Source organism: Protopterus annectens, chromosome 5.part0 (assembly GCF_019279795.1).
Source record: "Protopterus annectens isolate FY-2018-M chromosome 5.part0, PAN1.0, whole genome shotgun sequence".
NCBI lineage: Eukaryota > Metazoa > Chordata > Ceratodontiformes > Protopteridae > Protopterus > Protopterus annectens.
The window spans coordinates 1,855,021,073-1,855,036,904 of NC_056735.1; the positions used below are offsets into that span (position 1 = coordinate 1,855,021,073).

At 41.8% G+C, this 15,832-nt stretch overlaps 1 protein-coding gene across 2 annotated transcripts in view; it reads right to left on the minus strand.

Moving 5' to 3' along the window:
- Nucleotides 1-15,832, minus strand: part of RNASEH2B (ribonuclease H2 subunit B) — a 593,154-nt gene that overhangs the window by 159,801 nt on the left and 417,521 nt on the right. The gene's annotated exons all lie outside the window — the stretch shown is intronic.

A 15,832-nucleotide genomic window follows, 5' to 3' on the forward strand; every position in this document is an offset into this window, starting at 1 on the left:
GGCTGGTCTGTATCGAAATAAGCTGAAATGGCTGAGGCATGTATTTTAATAGAAGAGAAGGAGAGGCCACTATTGAGTAACTCCGCTAGATAGTCCAGGATAAGAGGGACAGAAGGTTGTGAGGAGCTGGCCCCTCTGGACTGGCTCCAGGAGCAGAATCTTTTCCATTTCCCTGTGTAAGATTTTCTGGTGCTGGGCCTCCTGGCCTCTGTGATAATGTCTAGGACCTGTTTTGCTTAACAGGTGCTCCTTGCTTGCCCTTACAGTATAAGCCATGCTTGACAGTTTGACAGTCTGCAAGTTGGGCTGCAGCATTCCCCCTCCCCCACTTGAGTCAAGAGGTCTGAGACCAGGGGAAGCTGCCTGGGAGGCTGTGATGTCAGACTGCGCAGTAAGGGGTACCAATGCTGTCTGGGCCAATCTGGAGCAATGAGGATGGCCTTTGGTCTCTCCTGCCTTATCTTGTTCAGTACCTTGGGGATAAGAGGCAGAGGAGGAAATGCATACATAAAGAGGGAGTTCCAGGGGAAGGTCAGGGCATCCACCTTCCACACTAGGTGGTGATACTCCCTGGTACAGAATTTATTTAGTTGGTGGATCAGTTGCGAAGCAAAGAGATCCACCTCCAGATTTCCCCACTCCTGAATGACTTGCAAAAAGATTGTTCTGTGAAGCTGCCATTCATGATGGCCCAGTAAGTTTTTCCTTAAGAGGTCTGCCAGGGTGTTGCCGATCCCTGGGAGGTATTGGGCTATTAGGTGTAATCCCATGGAGGAGGGTGTCACCCAGAGGTTCATGGCTAGCCTGCACAGAGGTTAAGATTGGGTCCCTCTCTGTTTCTTGATGTACCACATTACTGTGGTGTTGCCTGTTTTGATAAGGAGGACCCCTGGCCTGAGATGTAGTTAGAATGATGTCATTGCCTTTTGTACTGCCATAATTACCTTCTGGTTGATATGTAAGGGAAGGTACTGGGCATCTCAAAGACCTTGGGTGCACCTGCCTGCTAGGTGTGCACCCCAAGCAATGTCTGAGGCATCGGTGGTGATGGTCTGCCATGGAGGGTGAAGGGAAGACACTTGTTCTTGGCACAGGCCCCTGCCCACCAGAGAAACGTGGCCCTTATACATGAGATCAGAGGGAGAGAGGTATCTAGAGGCTGTAAGTGTTGACAGCAAAGGTTCTTTAGATACCACTGATGCTTTTTCATGTGAAGCCTGGCCAGAGGAATTAGAAGGATGCAAGATACCATACACCCCAAGGCTTGCAGGAACCTCCTCACTGTGAGGTGACTTTTGGATGCCAGCTGGTTAAAGCAGAGAGACAGGAAGGTCATTTGGGATGCTGTGTCCAGCAGTGCTCCCAAGAAAATGATCCTCCTGGAGGGTGTTTGCTTTGATTTCTTCTTGTTGATGATGAACCCTAAGGAAGTTAGGAGTGTTTTGAGAAAGAGGTGGTCCTGGAACAGCTTTTCTTTTCTCTCTCTGCCTGAATGAGGCAGTCATCCAGATAACGGTAAATCTGTATATTTCTCGGTCTGCAAAATGCTATGGCTGGGGCTAAGCATTTGGTGAATACCCTGGGAGCAGTAGATAAGCCAAAGAGAAGTGCAGAGAACTGAAAGTGTTGTGTGCCTGCTCTGAAACACAGGAATTTCCTGCAGGATTCCCTTATGGGGATGGGAGGTAGGCATCTTTTAGTTCTAGGGTCACTAACCAGGTATTTTTTGTCAGTATAGGCAACAGCTGGTGCAAAGTTAGCATTATGAATTTGGGGACCACCATGGAGGTGTTCAGAATGGATAGATCCAGGATGGGGTGCCAAGTGCCCTCCTTTCTGGGAACAAGGAATAGCCTGGAATAAAAGTCTTTGGCTGTTTGATCTGCGGGAACAGGTTTTACTGCCCGCTGGGATATGAGAGTTTGGACTTGTTTTAATCCCTCTGCCTCCTGATTTGGAAGTCTGGGTACCCTCTGGGAATTGGGGAGTTTGTTGAAAGTGAATTTGCATCCCTGAAAAATGATCTTTAAGACTCATTGGTCCTTTGTTACAGACAGCCAATTATCTTTGCAGAGGGACAGTCTTCCTCCTAGCTTTTGTTGGGTGAAAGGAGGGCAGAGGGGGGAGTGGGAACCATTGAGAGCTTTTGCAATAGAGGGATGGCTTAGAACTCCCTGCCTTTGGGGCAGAAGTGGTCCACTGTTTGATTCTCTGCTGTCCCTGGGATAGGGGCCTGGGAGGTCTGTCCCTGCAGGCTTACCTTGCCCCTGTCTGCTAGGTGCAGGAAAGGACCAGTGCTTAGAGGGAAAATTCCTGCTGAATCTAGGAGGTTGAACCTAAAAGAAATATTACTGTCTGCATTGATTTTGCTTTGTCTTCCATCTTTTTAAGCACCTCTTCTGCTTTTTCTCCAAGCAAGCGGTCCTTATCCAAGGGTGCATCAATTAATTTAGACTTGACATGATCAAGGAAGATGTTGTACCTTCAGCCATGCATATCTCGTAATGACAGATCCAGACACTGCTGCCCTGCTTGAGGCTTCTAGTACGTCATATCCACAGTGCAATGAGTGTTTGGCCACTTGACAAGTAAGAGTGCAGTAAATCTGCTAACTCTTTAGACTTGGCACAGTCAGGAAAGGTAGAAATCTTTTGCTTTAATAGTTCCAAAGTGTGTTGTTGATATTTTAACATTTGGAACTGATAGTTGAGTGCTCTGATAGCAAAGGTTGCAGAGGAGTAGGATTCTTTGCAGAACTAGCCCTAGCTCCTTTAGGTCCCTGTGTATTGACCACTGGGTCTGCAGCAGGATTTCTGTACGGGTATTTGTGAAAATCCGGTACTCTGTAATACCTGTCAGGTTTACTGGGAGCAGGTGGGAGGGTGTCAGGGGCTAAGCTGGATTCATGGAAAACATCATTCACCACTTCTACGATAGGGGGGATGGCCAGGGGTCTGTGCTGGGGCAGGTCTAGAAACTCTCTTAGCCTTTTCTTAGACTGATGGAAGTCCTGAGATTCCCAATGGAAATGTTCCATGAGGGCGTGAAGGGTTTCCCCAAAGGAAAGGTCTTCTGGAGGGGAGGCAGAAGGAATGGATTCCTCTGCATCTGAATCCTCATAAGCAGTCAGGAGTGGCCTGGCTTCCAGGCCTAAGCGTATCCACTGGTCTGAGAGAAACTGTAGTCAGACGAGAAGACGTCGGATTTTGACTAGAATCGGTAGTACAAAAGGCCTTCTTGGAAGCCGGTGCCTGTGTCGTGGCTCCAGACCAAACTGAGGCAGAGACAACCAAAGGCACGGAAGACGAAGAAGATTCCTGAGGCATACCGGATTCCGAAAGGGTCTCAGTAGAGGTCTGTCTAGATATCGTATAGGGCATCAGAGGCTGCAAAATTCTGGAGAACTGACGACCGGCTTAGTGGTAGAGTCGTTGGAAGGCTTAGCCTTGTGTGGTCTGCCTCTATCTTTATCCCTACATTTTTTCGGAATGTCTACGGATTGTTGGCTGACAGATGCCATTTGTGAAGACAGAGGACGAAAATACCTGTGTACAAGAAGAGTTCTATGACGAATTGTTCTCATGTTAAAGAGGACACAGAACCGGAAACCGGGGACATCGTGGTCTGGGCCTGAATAAGTGACGCAGTATGAATGGAAGTCTCGGTGTGGGATCTGCTTTCCACAGGCGAGACAGTTGTTAACTTTTTCAGACATCGGTTAGTGCAAGAAAAAAGGATCCCTAATGGGGTATTTAGCTTTAGTCGTTTTTGGGTCTAATCCAAGCTCTGGCAGTGAACGACCAGAACATTTGCAAACTGCTTCTGCTACGGGCTCCACGGCAAGAAAGACTGATGTAATGGCATCAGCTGCCTTGCTTTACAGCACTGACGACTTGACATCAGTCCACAAGCGACAGCAGCTGATGCAGAAAAACATTGACTCTGGTATTTGGGCTGGCCGAGGGCTACCACAGCAGGGATAACCCACAGGTGATGACTGCAACAGTGAAACACGAAGAACAACACAGTCTTGCACACCTTCACGACCATCGGTTTTTCATTCAAACATTAATTTTCCTGCATACACCTACTTATATATACTAAATAAAACTACAGTCATCCGTATGTGATTCGCTGAAATAAGCATTCCCTCATTTTTGCATTCTCTCTTTTTCACACCTATAAAACCTAACAAATGTGCACTCTACCTTTTGAGTTACAACTCAAAAATAGACATTTTAAAACAATTTAAGACCTGGTTATAGAAACACCCAGATTGTGGTATAAGTATGCAAGGCTAGAGTTCATCCACACAGCCTTCGCACCCAGAAAGCTCATACCGGACAGCCATCGCACCACATTAAACAAAAGTTTATTGCTGATTTACGACTCGTGTGCTCCTGAACTCAAAATCTTTCACGAGTATCCTGAACAAAAATAAAGGCTGCAGCATCTGGAATTGGCAATCCATGTGTTACAAGGATCTGGTCTGAGGACTGTGTGGACACCTTAGGACAGTAACATCTTTGTCAAGTTATAATGGCATCATTCTTGAGTTGTGCCATTTGGTATTTAATTGATGTCCATTCATTAGCATCTTTAGACAAGACCCTTTACAGTTAAAATGGCTATGGTAATATTCTGAATTAGGAGTCCCATGTGCTATGTAACCAAGGAAGCTTTTTTACATGTCCCACAAAAAATACCCAAGAACCCCTTTGACAGTGAATGCTTCACGGCAAGTAACCATTCAAAAATTTGGCTCTAAATTTATTTATCCCTATTTAAGATACATAAATAAATAGCCTCTTATGAATTTGTATACAGTACATTACAATAGAAATAGCATTAAAATGTTGTAACATTTTCTGTTATAAAGTATAAATATACATACACACACACACAGATATCTGTACTATACACTTACATATTATATACAGGGTCTATATTATAACAGTGAATGCTTAAAATAGTGAATGCTGTATAATTGACCCTAAAATATTGAAACGGCAATGCCAAACACACGGAACAGCTGCTCCGTTAAGAAACAAACAAAAAAAAAAAAAAAACAAACAAAATAAAGGGGGGGGGTGTACTCCCCACACCCCCCTACTTAAATATACCAACTCTGAGATCGCACCACAGTGGAGGAAATGGCAAAGTCCCGAAAACAGCCTAGAGATTTTCGCTGTTCCGTGTGTTTGGGATTTTGAAGTTTCGATTAAAAAGGTCTGATTAAACAGCATTCGCTATTTTAAGTGTTCGATGATTTAATTGGGAACGTACACACACACACACACACACACACATACACATACACACAGTGCAACTAACTACATCACCAACAAAAGCAACCCAACTCCCACTACAAAATCCTTCAGCAGGTGCAGAACTGCTCTGCTGTTGAACTAATATGGTGTGGACTTTTAATTCCTGCTGCACAATAACTATGAAATACAGAAATGTGATGATTGCCACTTGAGTACAAAGTCTACTGAGATGCACATAAGAACTAGTATGCAAATAAAGAGGAAAACAGCAGTTTGCAAGTAGAACACTCTCTGAAGTGTATATTTTATTTATTATTTTATTTTTCATTTGTTTACTGGGAAAGTCCAACTGGACAGAGCTGTCCATTTTCAGCAGAGGCCTGGGGAGAAAAGCTCCAGAACAATTGTTAACATATTATACATAAGATATTTACACATTCACTTATAAAAATATAGCAGCCAATAACATATAATTGCATAAGATATTTACATAAACATAGTGGTTTAGGCATACAATTAAAAGTATAGCAGGTAGTAACATATGATTGTTGTTCATACAGTATGTTTAGTAGAGATAATCTTGAAGATGTACTGAGGATAAGACAAGAAAGGAAAAACTAAAAAAGGAGGAGAATATAGACAAGTTCATATGAGGTGCATGACATTTTAGGGGAAAGCTTTTCTGCTTGGTCTATGGGAGAGTTAGTGAGTATAGATGGGACAGTGGGGAGTAGGCAGCAGTGAGTTGGTAAGTAACGTGTGACAATAAATAGTGCATCTGTGAGAGTTTTAAAGAGGTTGGATAGTGGGTTGGGGAAAGGAGTTAGAATATGTCAGCCAGGTGCTAAGCAGTTACAAGTAACATATGATAATATATAGTGCATCTGTGGGAGTTTTAAAGAGGAGGTTGGATAGTGGGTAGGGGAAAAGTACAGTTGTGTACACTTACCATAAATGTAGATGTTCGAGTGGATTCATTGTTGCAGTCATTACATTTGGGTAATCTGCTGGCAGGTTGCCCTCAGTCGGACTGATTAACAAAGTCTTGGGTCCTGCGTCGGTTGCTGTCCTTTCTTCCATGATGTCAGGTCGTCAGGGGTATAAAACATGCAGCCGATGCCATTACATTAGTTTTTCTTGCCCCAGATGTCAGGTGCCCCCCAAATGGGGAGCAAACAAAATTAAAAACACAAAAAATATACCTCCAACCAAAAGCAAATACACCAAAAGGGTTTTTAAGCATAGTGAAAGAAAGTAGAGGTATAGCCAGAGAAAAATAGGGGGCTGGAGGGTGGGTAACCAGGACTGCAACAGTGAATACACTCAAACATCAACATTTATGGTAAGTGTACACAACTGTACTATGTTCTTCGTGTTTTACTGTTGCAGCCATTGCATTTGGGTAGATTCCCAAAGCTATGGTTGGGTGGAGGGAATTATACAGCATTAGGACCAGCTATAAGGCCCTGCAGGACAGCAGTGGCAAAGCCAGCTCTGGATTTAGAGAAAAGTGGTAAATGGTAATGTTTGGTGAAAGTATGAACTGAGCTCCAGGTAGCAGCTTCTAGAATGTCCCTGGTAGGAACACCTCTGAGAAAGGCTGTTGAAGTAGATGCAGCCCTGGTGGAATGGGATCTGATCCCCTGGCGGATAGTTTTTCCATTGTGTTTATAGCAGAAATTAATACAATGGCTTATCCATTTGGAAATGGTTTGCTTCGAAATAGCCTTTCCCTCTGCCCCTGCAGCAAATGCCACCAGCAGTTGTTCAGATTTTCTTTGAGATTTAGTCCTGTTTAAGTAAAATCTAAGTTGTCTGTGTACATCCAATGAATGCAGAATCCGATCCCCCTTGTTCTGTGGATTGGGAAAGAAAGTTGGCAAATGAATGGTCTGATTAAGAGTCACACTGGATACCACCTTAGGCATTAAGGATGGATTGGTCCTGACAGATACCCTGTCCGCATGAAAAATGATGAAAGGCTCCACTGCCATAAGAGCCTGTAATTCGGAAATCCTTCTAGCTGAAGTGACTGCTAAAAGGAAAGCTGTTTTCCAGGAGAGAAAATTTTTAAGTCTGCAGTAGCAGCTGGCTCAAAAGGAGGGAGCGTGAGTTTCTCCAATACAAAATTGAGGTCCCAGGCAGGCGATGGAGCTCTCCTGGGTGGTCTTAAGTTTTTGGCCCCTCTGAGAGACTGCTTTAGCAGAGGATGAGAGAAGAGGGGAGGTTCTGTGTTGTAATGAGCTGAAATGGCTGAGGCATGGATTTTTATGGAAGAAAAGGACAGGCCCTTGTGAAGCATCTCAGTTACGTATTGCAAAATCTGAGGAATGTTGGGCACTGCTGTGCTTATCCCTTGAGATTGATTCCAGGCACAGAATCCTTTCCATTTGTCAGCATAAGATTTTCTAGTACTAGGTCTTCTCACCTCCAAAATGACATCCATCACAGGTTTGCTGAGGGATGCTAAGGGTGAATTTAGGTGAATAGCCACACTATAAGATTCAAAGTTTGGAGCCGAGTGTGCAGAGTTTGGTTGTTCTGCTGAGAAAGTAAGTAAGGTGTCTGAGGCAGGTGCCACGGTGGAAGGTGTGACACACTGCACAGGAGTGGGTACCAGTGTTGGTGAGGCCAGTCTGGAACAATCAAAATCATTTTTGGTTTGTCCTGTTTGACTTTTAGTAGAACTTTGGAGAGCAGAGGCAGAGGGGGAAAGGCATAGACTGATAGGTTTTTCCAGCTGAAGGACAGAGCTTTTTGTGATGAGTTCTTGTGCAACATTTGTCCAACTGATACTTCTGGGGTAAGGCAAAAAGGTCTATGTCTGGGCTCCCCCATTTGCATGTCAACATGTTGAAAAAACATGGTTCCAGTTTCCATTCGTGAGGGTCCATGAGATTTCTGCTTAGTTTGTCTGCCAGAGTATTCAGCTTTCCTGGCAGGAATTCAGCTTGTAGTTGTACTTGCTAGGTCAAGGCCGTGTTCCACAGTGCCATGGCTAGTCAGCAAAGGGGGTAGGAGTGTGTGCCCCCCTGCTTGTTTATGTACTACGTAACCGTGGTGTTGTCCGTCTTTATCAGTAATTGTCCTGGATGAAGGCAGTCCTTGAAGGCTGTCGGTGCATTCTGTACAGCTAGCATTTCTTTTTGATTGATATGAAGGTGCATTTGATTTGGGGTCCATTTGCCCTGAATGCACTTCCCTGCCAGAACAGCCCCCCCAAGCATAGTCTGATGCGTCTTTTGTTAGGGTTTGGGCAGCAGGGGGTGGCTTGAATGACAGTCCCTTGTTTTGGTGGCAGGCCTCTGCCCACCATAGGAACTCTAGTTGCAGGCAAGGTATGATAGGAATCATTGTTTCCAGGCTGTGACAATGTTGACTCAAACTTTTTAAGTACCACTGAAGTTTCCTCATATGCAGTCTTGCACATGGAATTAGAAGAATGCAGGAGGCCATGAACCCCATGGCTTGCAGAATGTGCCTTGCAGATAGCAGGGTTTTTGTGGCCACCTGTTTGAAGTAAGTCACCAATTGAATTTGCATTTCTGGCATAAGGTAAGTCACCTGGGCAGCTGTATTCAAGCTTGCACCCAGGAATGTAATTTTTTGAGAGGGTACCAGTTGTGATTTCTATTCGTTTATGGTGTACCCTAGACAAGTTAGAATCCTTTTTACAAACACCAGATGCTTTAGAAGAAAGTCCTTGTTTTCTGACTGTTTTCTGCCTGAATTAAACAATCGTCCAGGTACGGATATATCTGAATATTTCTTTGCCTGCAAAATGCAATTACTGGAGCCAGGCACTTTGTAAAGACCCTGGCCGCAGTAGATAAGCCAAAGGGCAGTGCAGAGAACTGGTAATGCAAGTAGCCTTCTTTGAAGCAGAGGTATCTTCTGCAAGATTCCCTGATTGGGATATGCAGGTAAGCCTCTTTTAAATCTAGAGTTGCCAACCAGGCATCTTTGCCTAGCATAGGAAGTAACTGGTGAAGAGTCAGTTTCTTGAATTTTGGAATGTCCAGAAAGGTGTTTAGAGTAGATAAGTCCAGAATTGGACGCCATGATTTGTCTTTTCTGGGTACCAGGAAAAGTCTTGAATAGAAACCTTGTCCCTTTTCCTCTTCTGGTACTGGTTGAATAGCCACCATGCTCATGAGGGAAAGTACTTGTTTCTGGGCCTCTGCCCACTGATTTGGGGGCAGGTCTGGCCATCCGTTTGGAATTGGCAACATGTGGAAATGAAATCTGTATCCCTGGGATACTATATTTAAAACCCATTTGTCTTGGGTTATAAGTTGCCAGTTTCTTGCATGAAGAGCCAGTTTTTCCCCCAAAAGGGCGGCTAAAAGGCAAGAGCTTGGTAAGTGTAAAGGGAAGTCAGTGAGACTGCTTACCATAGGGAGGTGTCTTGTTGTTTCCAGATTTGGAAGAGGAGACACCCCATTGTTTTGTTCTGAAAGTCCCTTGGGACTGAAACCTGATGCCTTTGGAATGTCTGGGTTTGACTTGAGTGGCTCTCGAAGGAACTGGAAAAGACCAGTTCTTAGTAGGCCAGTGCCTACTAAATCTTGGAGGTTGCACTTGTAAGAAATCTTTCACAGTTTGCATGGATTTAGCTTTATCTTCCATCTTTTTTAGAACTTCTTCAGCATTATTATATTACCAAACGGACGGTCCTGTTGTAAAGGAGCATCCAACAATTTTGCTTTAACATGATCAGGCAGAGTTTGCTCTTTGAGCCAAGCATGCCTTCTTAGCACAGACCCAATTACAGCAGCCTTGCAAGCGGCCTCTAAAGAATCAAAACCACATTGTAAAGTATATTTTCCAACTTGTTCAGCTGAATGCAATATATCCTGTAAATCTTTATTTTCCACACAGTTAGAAATTATCATCATTTTCTGTTTAAGCAGCCCCATGATATGCTGCTGATATTTAAGCATATGAAAGTGACAGTTTAAAGCCCTGATTGCCAAGGTTGCAGAAGTGTAAACCTTCTTACCCCAACTATCCAGCGCCCTGGAATCTCTATCAGAAGGGGTAGGATTTTTAGCAGCAGAAGCCTTAATGCCCTTGGGACCCTGAGAAATGGTTTCAGGATCTACAACAGGATTTTTGAAAAGGAATTTGTGGGAGTCAGGAACCCTTGTCTGGCTTACAAGGAGCCGGAGGAAGAGAATCAGGAGCCATACTAGATTCTGAAAAAACATCATCAACAATGTCTAGAATAGGAGGTATAGTCAAAGGCCTATGCTGAGTAAGAAGAAGAAAATCCCTAAGTCTCTTTTTAGATTCAGAAAAATCCTGACTTTCCCAGTGGAAATGTTCCCTTAAGGTATGCAAAGTTTCCCCAAAAGAAAAATCCTCAAGGGGAGAAGCAGAAGGAATGGAATCTTCTGCATCAGAGTCCTCATAAGTAGGTATAGACAATTCCTGTTCATTAGAAGAATCAGAAAAAATAGAGTCCTGTTCTGAAGATTCATAGTCAATATCTTGCCTAGGCCTCTTAGAAGGGGGGGTGACTACCCCTGATCAGAGTAATTAAATCTTCAGCCATTTTGATAATTTGTTTCTTAGGCATAGGCGTCGGTTTTTTTAGACACAGAGATTTTGGCCTTAGTTTTGAAGATGGTGTTGGTCTAATATACAAATCTGTAGGCCTGAAAACACCCTCAGAAGCTGGTGCCTGCACAGCGGCTCTGGACCCATCCAAGGTAGAGACATCCGCGGGTTCCATAACTGAAGCATCTCGCAGCATACCGGACTCTGAATGGGTCTCAGTAGAGGCCTGCGAATCAGAATTAACGGGTATTAGGGGCTGCAAAAGCACCTCACTGAGTACCAGCGAACTGGCGACTGGCTTAAGAGAAGTGTCGTCGGCAGTTTTGGACCTCAACGGCCTGTGTCTTTTTCTTTGCGTTTTTAGGTATTCCGGTAGTCGGATTGCTAACTGATGACATTTCTGGATAATTAAAGCATAAGCCAAAATATTTAGAAGCAAAAATGTACCGTTTAATAGTGCGTTGATTAAATAAAGCACAGAACCGGCAGCAAGGTATGTCATGGTCAGAGCCTAGGCAAGGAATACAGTACAAATGGAAATCCTTATGAGGTATTTGCTTCCCACAAGTAATGCAATTATTAACTTTTACTGACATCGGTAAGGTGCAAGAAAAAGTTTCCCCAACGGGGTACTTAGCTTTTTAGTTGAAGACTTCGGATCTGAAACTCGATAACGAAAATTTCAGGAGTCGACCGACCGGCACTTGCGAACTGCTTCTGCTTCGAGCATTGCGCGGCAAGAAAGACTAATATAATGGCGTCGGCTACATGTTTTATACCCCTGATGACCTAACATCATGGAAGAAGGGACAGCAACTGACGCAGGACCCAAGACTTTGTTAATCAGGCCGACTTAGGGCAACCTGCCAGATTACCCAAATGTAATGACTGCAACAGTGAAACACAAAGAACATGGAGTTAGAATATGTCAGCCAGGTGCTAGGCAGTTACAAGTAACGTGTGATAACATATAGTACATCTATGGGAGTTTTACAGAGGAGGTTGGGTAGTGGGTAGGGGAAAGGAGTTAGAATATGTCAGCCAGGTTCTAGGCAGTTGCATGTCCAGGAGATGTTTAGGTGGGAAATAAGCTGTTTTTTGAAGATGGTTTTATTAGGTTGTACCCTGATTATATATATATATATATATATATATATATATATATATATATATATATATGTATCAAATTGTAAACTCTAAGGCAAGTCGAGGAGCAGGAGTCAAAACGTAAGAAATATAATCCAAGAAAATTTATTGTACAAATGGTGAGCGCTTTCACAAATAAATTGCTTCATCAGACCAAATTCAAACAATGATGTCACATCTTTTTATACCCATTAAAATTCAAATGAACCAATCATTCATAGGCATCACCTTTAAAGCTACAATGTACTAAATATATATATATAAATATATATATATATATATGCAATATATAATACATAATATATACAAATATTAAAACTTGTATAACTTAAAAAGTAAACAATGTATTTTACAAAATATATAATATAGATAACAAAATATAAAAAATAACATTGTAAAAACATATGGGACATTTAATATATCTATATTTATTTCCTAAGTTTCCTACTTCTCAATTTGGCTGTAATGGCTATATGGTCATTGAGCCCTTTACCTAAATGAGCTCTTAACCTCACAATCCAAGTAAGCTCTCTAGTTTCTGTTTTATCAGAAGCATCCCCCAACCTAGCATCTTCATAAACATCTTCATATACAAGCTCTAACACCCTAAATCTAAACTGATGGCTAACCCCAGTTTCTATAGTGTGCTTAGCTAATGCACTATATGTATGTCCTCACCTATAACAATAGTTGTGGTCCCTAATGCGTTCACGAAGACGTCTATTCGTTTTTCCAATACAGAATGAAGAACAGACTATGCATTGTGCTAAGTAGACAAGGTTCTTACTATTACAATCAGCATACACTCTGCTCTCTCTCTCTCTCTCTATATATATATATATATATATATATATATATATATGGTTTACTATCAAAGGCACGAAAATCACTTACGCGAATGGTGATTTCCGCGACAAATAACGTCGACTCATACATATTAAGTAGGTTGTATAGTCAACACAACAATGTCAACAAATTCTGTCGACCATAGTGTCTAAATCCCCCGTACGTACACATGAATGTCAACATTCAAACTGTCGCTCCTACCATGGTCGAGGAGGTGTCTGTCGGACATGTCAACGTCGACCTTTTGACTGTAAACATATATATATATATATATATATATATATATATATATATTTCACTCCGGTCCCCAGGCTCTCTACTCAGTGGTGTACACTGCAGCAATGCATGCACGCTTGTGGAAGACTCTCAACTCCTCATGCACTAAGACAGGGTGGATAGAGCCCTAGTATGACAAACTAGTACAAGCACTAGCTGACAAATACAAAACATCTTTTTGTGAGGAGGCTTTGTTTTTGCAATCTGCAGTCTGTAGAACTGTACCTCCTACACAGTCACTATTTAAAATAATCACAAGGAAGCACATTCACAAAAGCAAGGGTGAATTACTTTGGACTCGTACTGTTGCTTTTGATTTACTATCATTTGACTGAACAACACGTGACTGAAAATGAAATATTTGAAAGAATATGACTGAAGACTAAATTGACTGAAAGTCCATTTGACTGAAAAGCAATTGACTTAAAACCCATTTAACCAAAGTTCATTTCACGGAATAAAAAAATCATTAAAAATATGTTGAAAATAAAACATAAAATAGTGTTTTTGCAGGGGGGGGGCTCATTGAACCCCCCCCCCCCTTGTAGCTACACAACCACTTCAGAAAAAACACCATATACAGTGCATCAACACTAACTCACCTGTATATGGTGTTTTTTTTTTCTTTTTTCAAGTGGTTGTGTGGCCGTGGGGTGCAGGGGGCTTGCCCCACTGCAACACTGTCTCCTGTTACATTTTCTTATGTTGAACATTTTCAGTGATTTGTGTTCAGTGAAATGGGCATCAGTCAAACAGATTTTCAGTCAACTGTTTTTTGGTCAAATGGGCTTTCAGTCAATTAGACTTCAGTCAAATCCTTTCAGTCAAGTACTGTTCCACCAAATTATAGTAAACTTTTTTCTTCAATCCTATGTCATAAACTGTTCTTTTAAATTTGAGAGTTAACAATTCATACTAAAGTACATTCATCTTTCTAAGCTAAGTTGTCTTTTATAGTTCATCTTGTTTCCAGTACAGAAATCCAGTTCTTGACTGTAGGCCTCCTTGTAAACTATATTTCATGTCATCACACAGAAATCCATAAAACAGTCAAAATATGTAATTTGATACAATACAGGGAAAAAGAAAGAAGCTGGATATTCTGAAACGTCCATTCCCACAGAAGACTTACAAGTGTATAGTGTGATTCTGTAACAGTTAAAGGAAAACTCTACCTTGGAACTCAAAAATGTGTTTTTTCTACTGTATTTATGTTTTCTGAGCTATCTTAATACATCAAAATAGGTGCTGCTTATAAAATTTTAATATTTTGCTATAAAATGGCTGACATGGGGCCTGATATATTAACATAATCTTGTTTTTGTGCTTTTTTTCCCCTTCCCAGAATCCATTTCATGTTCCCTTTATATCAGTCATACTAGACACAAGGAAAATTATGTCACCTTTCTAGTCCACTGAGGTCCAAATGCAGTAGTACAAGTTACAGACATCGTACATGTAAGCAGGAGTGCTTGCACTTTACTCCTGAATGACCCATCATATACAATTCTCTCAGAGCCTGTTTTAAGCAATTCAGCACGATTTTACACTGCAACCAAAGAAAGTAACTAAATGACATGCTTTTGTAAGGATTGTCATTCTGTAGACCTATGCCATGAGCACTGGACAGACCCTCACCCACACTCTTCCTGAGATGCCAAAGCTAGCACTGTAATCCAAGAGCTGTTAATACCACAGAACCTGTTCTGGTTTTCACCAGTGTCTGCAGCAGTAGAACATTTTGCATTGTTATTCTGACATGTTGGATAAATGTGCTACAGTACTTACAATTTTTGCTTAAAAGTATTTGACAAGCATGGTACCAAAAATTAATCTATTCCTGAATTTGCTTAGTATTTTTTTTTTAAAGACATTGCATTTTCCCACTTCTGTTGCAAAACTATACTAACTCTTCTTTGAACATGAAAAAAAAAATAATTCTGTTTATAAGGCTAACAGTACTTTCCATAAAACTTCCAGTTTTCAGTTTCAGTACAAAATTACGACTTACACACTGGATTGCGATGTAAAATATATGGTCAGCTATTAGGCTTGTCATCTTTTTAGATACCCAAAGTGGGTTGCTCTTATGAAACTAGCGATTATGAAGGAAAAAAACATGACACCATGAAAAAGAATTACTATCATCTTATTGCCAAAATAAAAGATGCAGTGATGTGCAATGTTTGTAAGCTATACTACTTTATTTGACATTATGATGACTTAAATGTAGCATCAAAGCTTTCTATGACATTTACTAGGACTGAACTGCCAAAATCAGTAATGCACTGCAGAAAGAGGGACAGGTGTTAGCCCTATCAGCTAAGCTAGGCGTACTGATTCTGTTTCTCTTCCTCTATGTTATAAAGGAAGTGTAAAACAGTTTGACAACAATCTTGTCTATATCTATAATATGGGCTCCGGCCGGGCATACTTAAGTGCTTTTCACCGAAGAAGCACTTTCGCTTAAGTATGCCTGTTGCTGAGGCTGTACTATGGTGCGGGTAAGGAAAATTTCCCTTTTCCCCACTGTAGTGCAGTCTCAGAAGGAGAATATTAAAGTGGGGGGTGGGGGGTGCAGGCGGGCAAAGCCCCCCTGCTAAAATGTTAATTTAGTGTTGTTTTTATAACACGCTTTAATGAAAGCACTTTTTTGATAAAAGCGCTTTCGTTAAAGTGTGTTCGGTTATTATGGATTTGGACGTTTGCTCATTCAAGCAAACATCCTAGAT